Here is a 14,183-nt window from a genome sequence, read left to right as displayed (position 1 = left end):
AATGAGATTGCCGGATACTCCCAACTTTTCTTAATAGCACGTATCTCAACACAGTAAAAAACGGCTGAGCTAGGAAATCATTCCGTACCCATCCACAACATAATATCCGTCAGAAGAATAATGGTAATAATCACAGGGCATTGTATGATCGAGCCGCTGAACGCTTTCGTTCACATTGACATCCAAGTTTTAACGATCTAAACGGTGAACGCCAGTTTATCTTCTCGGGCCCTCTCCCTGTCGCTTGTATATCATGAAATAGTTATTGATTTTCGCCTTTTGTTTCTTGGTGTGTTTGCCGTCTCCAATAAATATTTTTTGGCCATTGTCCTCCCTTTCTTTCTTCTTTGAAGCCCTTGGAAGGGACGCAAAAGAGATAGAGGATGAAAGAAAGAGAGAGAGAGAGGAAGATCGATAGACATTGATTCACATGATAGGATTGCTTCCCCCCCCCCCCAACCATCTCCAAAATGCCAGTCCAGCGCATCGTGCAACGGGAAATTTATTTTTATTTCGACGACTTCTTTTCTTTCTTTCTTTCTTTCCCAGGATACTTCGATTGATGTTAGCGCCAACTTGGATAACGATCTTTTCGGAATGGAAAAGTACATATACATATAATATGTAGTATAAAGATACAAATACTAAATAAAACGGGAGGATGTTTATTAGAAAAGTTGTCGAGTGACTCGACATGTCGCGATGAGATTGAAATGGAAGGATAACATGAGCCAACAAAATTGTTCTGGTCTGTCGGAGCACTATTCCGACGGCGAGATAAACTGATTAAGATGATCAGTCTATATAGCTTACTTGCAATATACTGTCTAGTGCTAGCGAGTCTGGCAAATGGTGATGCCGGTCTGGCTCTAACTCGTGATGTTTTGCCATCTCGTTATGAAATGGCCGAGTCGCTTCTATCTCTTTACGTAATTTGTCATTTCAGGAAAATAGCGGAAAAGAAGAAGATTGGGCGGATGAATATCAAAGGCGAACGTCATTGTGAAAGACGACATATGCCGTCGTCGTCGTCTTCGTTGAAGACCTATATATGCGGCATCAAATTGGGAACGGGAGACGAAGATGCAGTAGCTGCTGCTGCTGCTGCCGCTTCTGCTGTAATATATGGGAAGAATCCCATCAGCCAGCCTTCCCAATCGAGCTAATGCTCTTTTACTGCTGCAGCTGACTGACTGGCATCGACCAGCCATCGTGTGCAACGGCGGGGGGTTACGAGCTGAATGAAACTGGCAAATGAATAATCATGTCCCCCTTGCTCTTTGCCATCTTTTTCTCGCTCGGTCACAGAAAAGATTACAAAGTCGAACTCCTGCCTTTCTTCTTTTCTTTACTTAATTTATGAATTTCGCGCTATCTTGTTCACATGCTCACTTCGTCGCTCCCGTCTGCTAGGCAACACAAATTTCGTCTCTTTTTTCCCCTATTTTTCATTCTCCCGTCATCACGTACAATTTATCTTTGCATTATTGATCCGGCCTGCCAGTTTTCGACTCTGGCATCAACAGCGGGGGCTACCGACGTCACATCTGATTGCATTGTGGCCCATCAGACAAAAGAGAGCGACTGAACGAGAGACTGGAAGTAAAGAGTTTGACAGGAGCGGTGGGGAAAGGAGTGCCGATGACGCGGTGATGACGCATCCCCGATATGGTAATCAACGCAAAAGGACGGAAAACAGTGATTTTGTTTTTAAATCCTGAAATTATGGCTCAGCAATAATCCAATATCTTCGTCCATCACGACGTCATAGGTGAACACCGCGATAGATCAAGTCACAAAGCGTAAACGAAAGTGTCGTACGCAACTAAAACTAAGCAAATGCGACTGATCATTTGTCCAGTAATTTTTAAGTTGGTTCGTCATTGTGCCTAATCGAATTTGAATGAAAAAAAGATGAAGCGCGCGCATAAATTGGCAGCAACGATCACTGATTGCCGTTTTCAGGGAACGTTTGGCCAGAATAATGAGCAAAGGAGGAGATTGGTCGTAACGAGTCTTTCACTTGAACAGATATGCAAGTACATATAAGGCAGAGACAGTCAGACGGGCAGGGAGTGGGCAAAAAGAAAAAAAAATGACGATTCCCCGACAGACACGCCCAAGTCTGATGGGCATCAGCATCAAACGAAGACTTTGCTGGTAAAATTCAAATGCGCAGCCGAGCCCTTGGGTCGACGGTGTGCTTTGTAATCGACGACCGGGAGACGGGCCGTGCCATTGACACGGCATCAACAAGTTCAAACTGTATCTACCGTGTTAGTTGAAAGCGAATTGATGCTAGGCGGAGACCGTACTTGTGCGATAACTCACATCCAAGACATTTCTCAATGTCAGGGTGTCGGTGACGTGGGCAACCGATGGTTCACAGCGCAATTGCGCCCTGTCCAGTCTACACACGACGGACGGGCTGGAGCCGTCGGGCAGTTTTCAATTGGATTCAATTGGTGGACACATTTCACTTAGACTAACGACGGACGACCTGTCGCCTGCAAACGCGGACTCGACTCTCCAAAAACAACGAGACCCCGGGTGGAGGCGAGCGCTGAAGCGACTAGACGGAAAGAGCCGAACGGATCCACGCCATTTCGCGTGCCAGTCACCCGTTTCGATTCTTTTTCCCTTCTGGCCCCTCACGGTCAGATGCATACTGCTCGCAAACCGTGAGTCTCTCTAGTGAGTGGCGGTGTATAGAGAAATGGAGACCATCAGTTAATGTCATAAACAGCAGGAGCGGGATGAGGAGAAGCAGCAATGATCCCCGCTATATGTGCGACCGGTTCATCCTTCAGCTAGTTTCGCCCGTTCAATGTGCCCATCAAGTCTTGATATAGCCGGCGAGTACCCCCCCACCCGGATGCAGTTCATTTAGACTCGTCCAATTATGAGCCCCAACGCGATTGGTATACGGCATTGAAGGATTACTAGTTTACTACACACGGAGACACTGATAGGCTCCCTTTATAACCCCGGCTGGGCCCCCAAAGTCTCATCTCTTTCACTTCTCATCTCGGCAGCCTGGCCCACTACATTAACGCCCCTCTAATAACCTAGCCGCTCTTAAACAGTTCCTTGGAAATGAAAGCCTAACATCTATACCAATAACGAGACTCCTCTGTCCGCCTCTCTCTCCACGCTCATTTGAAATTAACGAATAACCAGATGATAAGCCAGTCCATGACGGGATGGATTTCTTACCTTCATCTTTGTGAGGAGACCATCAAGCGTCGCACATCAGGAGCCAGACGTCGTCCAATTTGATGCGGAGCAGAATTCGTCGAAAAAGCTGGCTCGACCGCATTTCTGTGGGGATGAAAAAAAAAATGGAAAGAGTCAATAAAACTGACGTAACAACAGTGGAGTGACGGGTAGACATGAAATCAGATACCAGCCTCGTATTACTTTTTTTTTCTCATCTTAAAGGCAAACTAAAAGGGGCGAACCCAATACTCTGAAAAGAGAAAAACGGAGTATATAAGGCAAATATGCTTAGGCATTCGACGACATCAAAGCCCACCATGCCTTTCGGCCTTGCTCCAGGATCTTATAGAGCAGATCCCCCAACCTGCAAGCAGTCCTTATGGCCGTACACACACATATAAAAGAGAGGGAGCGGGCTAGAGCTTGGAAGACGTTCAAAGCGAACTAAGGCTCTGAAGAAGTGCGCAAATGGTAAGACGATGGCTCTTTCGATAAGAGACTTGGCAGTTGGCACTGAAACCTATGCGTTTTACGCAGAGCCCAATGTCATGTACGTCAGAGCAATATATACACTTGCATCAATAATGTATTGTGCCGATGTCTCGGATAAAGCGGCATTGAAAGACGAGACGCAATTGGACCCAGCTGCAACTGTTATAGCTGCTCCATATACTAGACCGTGCTATATACCGCTGCTGCCCCGGCTCCACCCACACCCAAACTGTTTGAAGTTTCTGACTTCTTGGGGCCATCAAACCCAGTCGTGTACGTACCAAACCAACCACACAAAAGGACATAAAAAAAAGGAGCGATTCGATTAGCGATAACACAGCAAAGCGGATCAATTGGAATTTGGAACAGCCGGTTCAATTTCATTATTACCAGCATATAATATCTATTCAAAGACGGGATCAAGTCGCTAGCTGAAAAAAAAAAGTGTTCTTTCAAAAAACCGAATATGAAGCAGCTCTTTATTATTGGCCTATTTATAATCTATACACGGTGGGCTTACGTTAACAACACGATGTAGCTTTTAGAGTATAGGAAAGGGCTTAAGATGTTCCATTCTCATATTTCATTTGACTTGGTAAAGAAATTAACAAAAATCAAATAAAGATTTCCCAGACTGTCTACTATGCATACGTTTTGTACTCCAATCGAACCCGAAGATAATCTACCGAGACTGAAAAGTATATGAAAAGACATATTTCAATGGGGATCCCAAGAAAATGAAATAAAACTATTCCCAAGAAGAAAAAGAAAATAACAAAGTCAAAAGGATGATATTAAATTCAAAGCTTCCAATCTTCAAAATTGAATCCGTCAGAAAGTTGATGAACTGGGCGTTTTTTTCTCTCTCTCATGTACTATTTCTATAAATAACATAGACAACTGACGAGTTCGTTTCTTTTTTTCATGTGATTTCCTCCCGCGGCTGTCCCTAACGCCCTACCAGTTATGACTTTTCAGAATTGTTGTCCTCTAAAGAAACGGGATGAGCCAGCACACAGGGATTAGACCATGATGCATATAAGAAAGAAAGTCTCTTTTCCGACTACCTTTTGTGTGTCTGCAAAGAGCGTGAAATGCTTCACGCACGCCTTTGTCCCTTCCATCCACAGTGCTTCTCTCTTTTAGTATATCCGCAACTATTCTTTCGTAATCTTCTACTGTACGCCTCTGCCCTTATCCACCAATCCCGGCCAACCGGGAAAAAAAGTGGGGGGACACTGTGTAAGACTTTTTTGACTGAATAATAATAATATCCGCAAACTTTAGCAGCTGGGGAGAAGTGCTCAGAAAAGAATTCAGTTGATTGAACCCGAGTGTCGAGCCAAAGTAGGTGCAAGTGCACCACGGTGATGGCACCGAGGTAAACGAAACACTTGAAAGCTCTCAGCTGCAGTAAGCAACAGCACACACACACACACTAATGGCAAACGAAATAAAGCAGTCAAAAGGCTGTGCAGATGGACGTGCTAGCTGTTTAAGTCTGGGCCGTTTTTTACTGCCTGCATAGATCGAAATGACCATATCAACTTATATGTACGTATACGTCGCTGTTGCACTCTTACATGTCGTTACAGCGACATTTCGACCATCAAAAAAAGGACGGGAAATTACGATTCCAAAAGAACGTGAAATGGCGAAGGAATTCGAGGAAATGAATACAAAAAAAACTAACCTCTGGCGATGGGATTTCCTTCGTCACGTGGCCGGGACGGGAGAAAGTGATGGCTGCCAACCGAGTCTAACCCAGACCAGTCGAGGATAGACTCGACGAGTGATTTTGAGTGTTATTAAAGTTTTTTATATCGTGACACGCTCGATGTACGACGAACGTCTTTCGGGTGTTGGATGTTGGTCCTTTGTGAGGTCTTGACGGCCGGACAACTTGCTCTTTATCCGGCATTTCGCGCTTCTCTCGGCGCAGGTCTCACTCGATCTGCAACAAGAATCGTCGTCTCCTTCTTGTTGGCAATGGCAAAAGAAAAGTGCACTGCAAACGATATTTCTCTTGCGACTGTTTGTGTTCTTCACTGCTGGCCTCGCAAATCAGCCGGGCTACAGAGAGACTGAGAGAAACGTTGCGATCACGCGAGGGAGATATGCCACACAACCACGTCGTCCTTCTCCTCTTCCCCAGCGTGCCAAAAACCTATTAGAACACTTGAGGCAATTCCTTTTTGCAATCTACTTTCTTGCAGATACTTTTTTTTCGTCCATTTAGAAACGCCACTCGAAATAGAAACAACCTTTCATCTGTGCCTACCACGCCACCAACTGATCTCAACGCGGTCAACCCTCGCCCGCCATTTTAACATTTTGCTTACCCTTTCCCCCCGTTTTGAAACAAGGTTGTCAAGGTGTGATTAAATACACCCCCGCTGTGCATTCTTTTTAATAATCGATTACTTAATGTTTAAATTTAGATTAAATTTAATCTGATTAATAAAAAAATTATTGATTAATACAAAAAATATAAATTTTAATTTTAATTTTTGTTTTTCACATTGAATTTTTAATCGATCGATTTATACATCTCTAGGTTGGTTTCTGTTTATTTTGCACCACCACTGCTGCCCTCATGGCCTCATCCGAGTTTTGATATGCTGATATTGCTGTGTGTCGCACGCGCGCTCGTGTGTGTGTAGGTGTGCGAACGTGCGCTACCGCCAGCACGGATGCAATGCCACAAAACGTACTTACCATATTCGGGTTGAAACTTATTTCATTAATAATACCACGACAGTCAGCTTTTGACAACTTTTTCTTTTCTTTTTCCTTTTTCCGTTCTCCTCCGCTGGAAGGTTCAGCGTTTTATTACTCCTTGCGAATGGTTAAAATATCAGTCTACATGCATACTTAATTGGAACCAAGCTTTTGATTCAATTCTTAATTCACCCTGGGCTGTACATAATGAATGAACGAATGAGCTGCCATTTCCAGGGAATATGCGGATGAAGCGGCGGATTATTTATTGGCCCCACTCGGATTCCTTTTGTCATCCCAACTCTCCAGCCGTTTTCAAAAGCCGCCCAATAATATAGAAACTTGTTTCTATTAAAATAAAAATAAAAAAAATTTCTTTCGGGCTGCGGGAGTGAATGCTACACAAGAAAAAGAGACGGAGGAGCCCCGACACTCTTCTTTCTTTTTCTTCTTTCTTGTATTTGTTTTATTGACCGCAACTGTTCTACACGAGCTTCTCTCTAAGGCCGGGCGGCCCAATTCCCCGCCCGAAAAGTTGGGTCGTCTCCGCCGTCACGCTGACAATGGGCCCCGACAATTCCCATCCGCTCGTCTCCTTTCCCTCGCTGGGAAAAAACTACCGACGACTATTCCATCTAGACCGGAGCTCCGCCAGAGACCCCGAGTGTAAACGCCTATATAATGCAGCCTGCACTATACGCGCATCTATATACCTACAACATGGAGGAAAGGAAAGTCTATAGCCAATATATATAGCGGGCGGCTGACTAGATATATCTTGACGGGCAAAAGGCCTTCCCCCCGCCCGCCTCCCCCAGATAAGTATACAAATGGCACGACAGTTGCACGATGCGACGCGTTTTATGCAAATCTTTTCTCGAGTACACAACACACGCTATATAGCACACACGAGTATATATTGGTAGTGGTGGTAGGGGGCTTGGTTCTGAGGACCGGGTGCGTGGGCTGCTGATGTTCCGGCACCGGAACTATAGCGACAGACGCACAGATAAAGAGACGTGCTGGAAAAAGAAGAAGAAGAAGTAGGAGAGTCTAGAACGAAGAGGGATCATTTGTCAGATTGGAGAAGAGACACAGACAGAGAGAGAAAGGCTCTTATTTTCTAGGAGCAAATGTTATTTTTCTTCCGTCCTTTTTTTCTCTTTTCATTCAGAGTCCTTTTATTATGTTTAGTCCTTAAAAAGGAGACGAGTCTTTTTCCTTTTCTTTTTTTCACCCGTTGATATCCGAATGGCAGCCAAATGCGCCGTGCCCGTCCAATCCCGTCCGCTTCCGCGCATCGTCAAAAAACGACACACTCACATTTATTATCAGAATCTATAAAGGAACGGGGTGCAATCGCAACTTTCTCTTACCCGACATCTGTGCGCCACAAAAGCCTCGACTGACACAAAAGAGGAGATGAGCGCATTGAAAGAAAATGGGAATTCATACTGTAGTATTTCCCTTTTATTTCAAAAATAAAATCAAAATCATCAGCAGAAGATGCTTTGATGGCACCACCATGGGATATTAGAACTGCTCGGAACATTTAACCCGATTTACCCGAGCCCAATGAATGTTCAACTCCGCCAACGCGTTCCAATTGGATATATAATGTACTCTACAACGGAATAGCTGTAGTATATGTTAGTTGGTGCACCAGAGAGTTGCATAACGTGCTACTATCGAGAGTCTGGTCGATATTTTTCGAATGGTGGAAAGAGAGAAATGAAAAGAAAAAAGGTCTGGCCCCAAAACGGATGTCATTTCCGCTGCTTGTACGAGTTTGAGACGGAGCCGCCTCGTTTCGCTTCGCCTCCGCACAGCAGTTCATCCATCGAGCTATCGGCTATCCGCTTCTTCTATTCCCCCCTCCTCCTCAACACAGAGCAAAAGGGAAGAGTCTAGAGGCTGTAACATCCGCTCTGGCGTGAAAAATAAATAATAAAAAGAGATCAAAAATAAGGCAGCAAGGAGAGAAAAGGCAATGACTTCCGCTTTCTCGAGCTGCTGCTGCTGCTGCTGCACCGGATCTAAGACTAAATAGAGTGTTGCCAGCAGCTGCATATGTGTGTGTGTGCGCCTCGAATCAGATAGAAACAGTCTAGCCTCCTAGCTAGACATACTAGACGTACTAGACGTACTTCATTTCACTGAACTTTGTGTATATCACCTCTTCCGCTATTTTCCATCCCATTTTTTTTAAGCGCGAAAATTCAAATTTGCGCATCCAACGCGTAAGAAACTCACGCAGCCTGCGGGGTGGTAGTATCGACGTGACTGGAAGTCGAATACGAGTCGAATAATCCGAGTCCCAGTATTAATAATTCGATCCGAAATAACGTGATGAACATCCGGCTTGGCAAACGGATATAGTACAGGCACCGCCGCCGTGTTTGTTACACAAATACCAAAGGTGGGCAGACTCGTCTTCTCCTTTAAGACGTGTTCAAGGATGAAAAGGAATTCCGGATTAGGACGCCCCCCTACAACATCCGTGTAAAAGAGAGACATGTGAAACCCAGAGACTAATACCTAGTGTCACTCAAAATGGTCTTCTATGTAATACGCCTACGCTCACAACATCATCGATCGACCGCGTCTGTATATCGTCGGCTCAACACGTCCACATCGTCCAGACGGATCCATGAAAAAGGCTCGACGCTACATGTATCGAACGCCTTCCTGATTATTGTAATCAAACAAGAAAGAAGAAGATGGGGGGTCGCTCGTACACGACGAAATATTGGTGACACATGACACACGTCATGACAGTCAGAAGCGGACCCCGAAATGAGCCCGTTGTCTTCTTGTTACTTTCGGCTGCAGCAGGACGTGAGTTGTCCATAAGTTAAGGGGATTGGGCCACATATCGGAGGGAGGGCCGCGACGGGACGAGACGGATGGGCTAAACGAAACTGTCCACAATTGACATCCATCTGACAGCGTCAGATCTAAACTTGTTGATTGAGCGCCGGAATAAAGAAAAAGAAAATGAGCTCTTGTCGAGAAAGAAAAGAAACCAAAAAAGATAAAAGTTGTAAAAAGTATTACGTAAAAGGGACATTGGCCGCGGTGAACGAATAGTTTTTCATTTAGATAATTAGCTTGTAATTAGCTTTTTAATAGCCGGCAATAGAATCGAAGATGAAAGATTTTAGACAACGGTGGGTTATTATTATTATCGATTGTCGGCAACCGAGTTGATTGTCAAAGCAACCGAGAAAATGAAACTTTTGGCGGTTTTATCTCCTCGGTGGCGACGTCCAGCTGACGTCAATCATTCAATACGCCAACGCAGGACGTAACGAGCCTTTAACTCGGGCCAACTTGTATGCCACCACCACTACGTATCTATATGTAATGTCTGTTGTGCTGGTACACGTTGCATTATTCCCGTTTTGATTGATTTATTTTTGGTTGCCGGGACCCAGAGTGTTTGACACCCACGATATGCGGTAATGCGAGAAAATCCTCCCAAAACAAACCGTGTCGTCTTGTAACTCGATGAATAATTCCCCCTCGCTGGGCTTTTCTCAGACGCTAATCAATAAAGAAAAGGTCATCGCTTCACTTATTGGTGAATCCCACGGCTAGGTTGGGCGTCGCCAAACTCGAGAGGAGTGTGACGCAATAGCGCGGTCACCAGGAAAAAATCATTAACTTGCCCTTACGTAAACCCAATTTCGTGGGACTAGTCATGTCCCATAATAACAATCCGGGGCGGGCGCTGAATGAGAAATTCATCAATTTTACATTAGCCGGGTTCGTTACGGGCGGATTACATCCGTCAGAGAGCTACTAGTACTACTACCCAATAACAAGACTGCTGTGTAAATGTTAATGAAAAGAAAAGTGTACTGCTGCTGCTGCTGTTGGCTGGCTGGCTGGGTAGAAATTTCTTGAGTTGTTGCCAGAAAACGTCAGGGTCAAGGAGAAGGACGCGGCAATCAATCGAAAACCATGGCGTGCCGATAAAACTCTTCTAGACGTATTGTACCGTACACTATAGACACAGCAGACTTAACTTCTACGTCCGAGTGTGTATCTTATAAATCTTAGTAGGAGACACACTAGATTTGATTTGGGTCATCATTATACGCTCGGAGAAATCGATGCCGAGTAAAAAATGTCAACGGGTATATGGAACGCGGGTTCGAATCGAACGAACCAATTTTCCTTTTTCTTTACTTTTTTTAGGCGAGCAACTTTTTTTCGATCGTTTATTTCGATCGAATCACTTTGAACAGAAGCAAAATTGGCCTCTCTCTCTCCTCTGTTCGGCGCGTAATTAAATGATGGAAAACTTCCGTTGTTTCAATTGCCGTACCCGAAAGAGGAAAATGGAGTTTCGCGGAAACTGTCGCAAGGAAATCAAACCAATCCGCCGCTAGTGGGGAGGAAAAAACAAAACAATAACTCGGTTCAATGTTGTTACACGCCGCGAGAAATCAGCCAATGAAAACCGAAAAAAAAAGCAGACGGTGAGGTATACTAGATTGGTTATTATTTCATATAATTATTAATTGATTATAATACGGAAAAATCCTCGTCAGTTGCGCACTGACGCCATCCATTCTGACGCGTTTTCAAGTCAAACGAAATAAATAATAAAAAGAAATAGTCCTGACCCTTTGCGCGCTTGGTGTTGGTCTTATTATTATTTTTGGTTGTGTTTGTTTTTCCGTGCTGCCTGGTTTCTTTCTTGCACGGCCTTAATCAAGACGTGGCATCTCGAGTCGCTTCCCCGCTAGAGTCGTGACTGATGGATGGGGAGGGCCACAAGATATTGGTAGAAAATCAAGAGGGGAAACAATTTTCAATAAGAAAAGGCGGCGGCAGCAGCAGCAGCAGCAAGTAAAAAAAGGAAAAGAAGAAGATCGAAACAAGAAGGGAAGAGCACATGAAGCTGTTTCCTGCTGGGCTGCTGCTGCATGAAGCTGCAGCCAGCCCAGCCATTGGCCTTGGCTGTTCGATCCTGATCGATGGGTTTCCATCTCCGGGAGCTTTTCCCGAACCCTCCTCTTTCTTTTTCTTTTTCTTTTTCTTCTTCCTTCATTCCCGTTTCTCTATTGCCTGTTCTTTCACTTTCTTCTCTCTCTCTCTCTTACACCATTCCGCTAAGCCTTCCACTTATTCAAGTTCACCTCTCACGAAAATCCGCGCAGCCGGCAGTAGCGGGACTAGAGACGGAGGAGGAGGACAATAGCGCTGAGAGCGCGTTACAGTTTTCATGCAAGTACGCAACGGAATATAACAAGTAAGTAGTCGTGCCGGGCGTGAAAGCGAAATAAAATCAAATAAAATACAAAAAAGGCTACAAACAAAAAAGGGGAAAAATCTCAGAACCATTTAGAGGCGACGTAGATATATGTATAGTGCAGTGTAGTATGTACATTCACTCTATATTTAGGCCTACAGTTGTTATAAGACTGCTAGCCTCTCTCTCGTCTCTGCTGCTGCTGCCGGGCTGATATCCAACAACTGACCGTTGGGCTCCCACGCATCCGTCTATCCCTCGGTCGGGAATAACTGCACAACTTCACACACAACTAGACCGAGCTTACTACTATGCTGTTTATACTCCATACATACTGTATGGGGTGGTGGCTGCTGCTTCTTAAGACACTGTGTCGAGCACGTGCCGAGGTGGGGATCGATGCCTGACACGGCGCAAATGGTACAGTCGAAATCGGTAGACAAATCAACCAGCCCATGAAACAAAAATAAGCAACTGAAGAGGTGGGGGTTTAGACTCTACGAACTTTTCATCATCACGGGAGGCCCCGCAAGGGGAAAAAAAGGAAAAATCTCGGGGAGAGTTGCCTGTCTAAATAAGAGAGCAAGGAGCTAATAAGAGCAGCCAAGTAGAGAAAAGGGAAGAAATCATTCAATCAAACAGAGGAAGCAACCGAGAAGATGACGACGACGATGTAGCACACACAGAAACCCCTTTTTTATTTGTATTATTATTTTGCCCTTTTTAAAATTTTTAGAAAAAGAAGAAGAAGAAGAAGGAAACGAATGAAGAAAGTGGATGAGAAATCACAAAAGAGGAGCTCAGAGAAACTCATCTTGGATAGTGAATCCATTCCGGAGCACGGCCAAAAAGAGCTCGGCGTATATATACACACACGACATAAATGTATATCAGCCAGCTTGATATTATTCAGATTATTGATTGAATTCGACTCTCGCTCTCTGCTGCTGCTGAGTGTATACATAGTACACACACACATCCCTATACTCCCCCCAGCAGCCAGTCTCAATCAAATGAGAGAAGAACTCTGGAGAGAGAGAAAGAGATGAGATTCCTGTAATATCCAATTATTCATTACGGATCGACGGGCTGCTGCTTCTGCTCAGGTTATTGCAACACACAAAACTCATCGGGTCAATTCACCCATTGGCGTCTTATTTTATCTAGAGAAAAATAGCATATCCGAGTGACTCTTTATCCTAGTCTATTTAGTCGGTCTCTGAGATTAGAGTTAATTCTTAGCGAGTTAGATTTTCAGTTAAGAGAGCGATGCTGCTGAATGCTTCTGGTAACCAACTCAATCACACTGTGCGTGTGTGTGTGTGTGTGGTTGTATTGTGTTGCGACCCCGGGTGTCTGCCGGACGTGTAATGAGGAGCGCGCCGGAGGTGCAGCATCCAATCACGCGGCTTCCTCTGTCCAATTTGATTGATCCAATACTACATACTACTCTCTGCCCGTCCGTCTGTCTGTCTCTCTCCTATTTTCCTATTTTCTCTCTTTTTTTCTTTTTTGGTCGATTGTGTAGCTGGAGACAGACATTGAGGGAAAAGAATCGACCAGAATAGAAACAAATAAATAAAATAAAAAAGACATGTAAGGGTGGGGAGCAGCTAGCACAGCTTGTTTTTCGGGGCCGGCCATAATTATCTCAACGGCGTCTCTGATGAAACTGTGGCTGCTGGACGCTCGATCCCCTGATGGCCCGAGTCGCACAATAAATCAAGAACCAAAACCCGGACGCCAAAATATTTTCTTTTAGCTTTTTTCCATTTCTCCGTTGGACATATGCAAATAGATTAACTGTACAGCGCTTCGTGATCATACGGGTTTTTATTCATTGATTTCAGTCAGGCAATTAAACTTTTGTTTTTTCTACTTTCCAAAGTCACCGGGTACAACAAGAAACTCGCGTAGATGGACTTGAAAGCGAGTCGGCAACTTTGGACTGTGAATTTTGGATTGTGTCGTCCCTTTTTGATTTTCAACTTTCGCACCTCTGTCCAGTTCTCCTTCAAAAAGAATAAAAGGGAGGCGGGCTGGCTAGATATTGCTGGACCATACACCCACACACAAACTGTGTGTTATTTATATTGATGCGCTAGACAAGAAGAGGGAGACAAGGTAAAGCCAGAGGCCCCATCTTTCTCCATTCTATACTGTCAAGTCTTTTCAATATTTGTTTCTCCCATTTGATATTAAATCTGCTAGAAGCTATAAGAGACGTTCACTCGAATATAGATCAGTCAGCCGGCATCTAAATAGTGAACCAGTTGACCGAACCCGTCCACGTCGATTGGGAGTACATATCAAAGCCAATCAAACGATTGGCGGTTGGGGTAAAATTAATTGCGGTTTCGAACGTAATTACGAACTTTGTCGAGACAAAAGCAAGGATCTCTAAAGCCGCAGCAAATACAAGTTCTTTTCCATACAACACACAAGTATTAGGCAACAGATTTCCGTTGTTCTGTGCTGTATAAATTAA

At 44.4% G+C, this 14,183-nt stretch overlaps 1 long non-coding RNA gene across 1 annotated transcript in view; it reads right to left on the bottom strand.

Annotated features, from left to right (window-relative positions):
- LOC124210518 overlaps positions 1-6,005 on the bottom strand; it is a 50,575-nt gene extending 44,570 nt beyond the window's left edge. Inside the window, exons 1-2 of the long non-coding RNA XR_006881228.1 lie at positions 5,405-6,005; positions 3,217-3,321 (exon numbers count right to left, since the gene is read on the bottom strand). This is a non-coding gene — a long non-coding RNA (uncharacterized LOC124210518). The remainder of the gene's footprint in view (positions 1-3,216; positions 3,322-5,404) is intronic.
- Positions 6,006-14,183: the final 8,178 nt, after the last annotated feature.

Source organism: Daphnia pulex, chromosome 2 (assembly GCF_021134715.1).
Source record: "Daphnia pulex isolate KAP4 chromosome 2, ASM2113471v1".
NCBI classification, from domain to species: domain Eukaryota; kingdom Metazoa; phylum Arthropoda; class Branchiopoda; order Diplostraca; family Daphniidae; genus Daphnia; species Daphnia pulex.
Note: the sequence above shows the minus strand (reverse complement) of the source record. Positions and strands in the feature narration are given on the sequence as shown.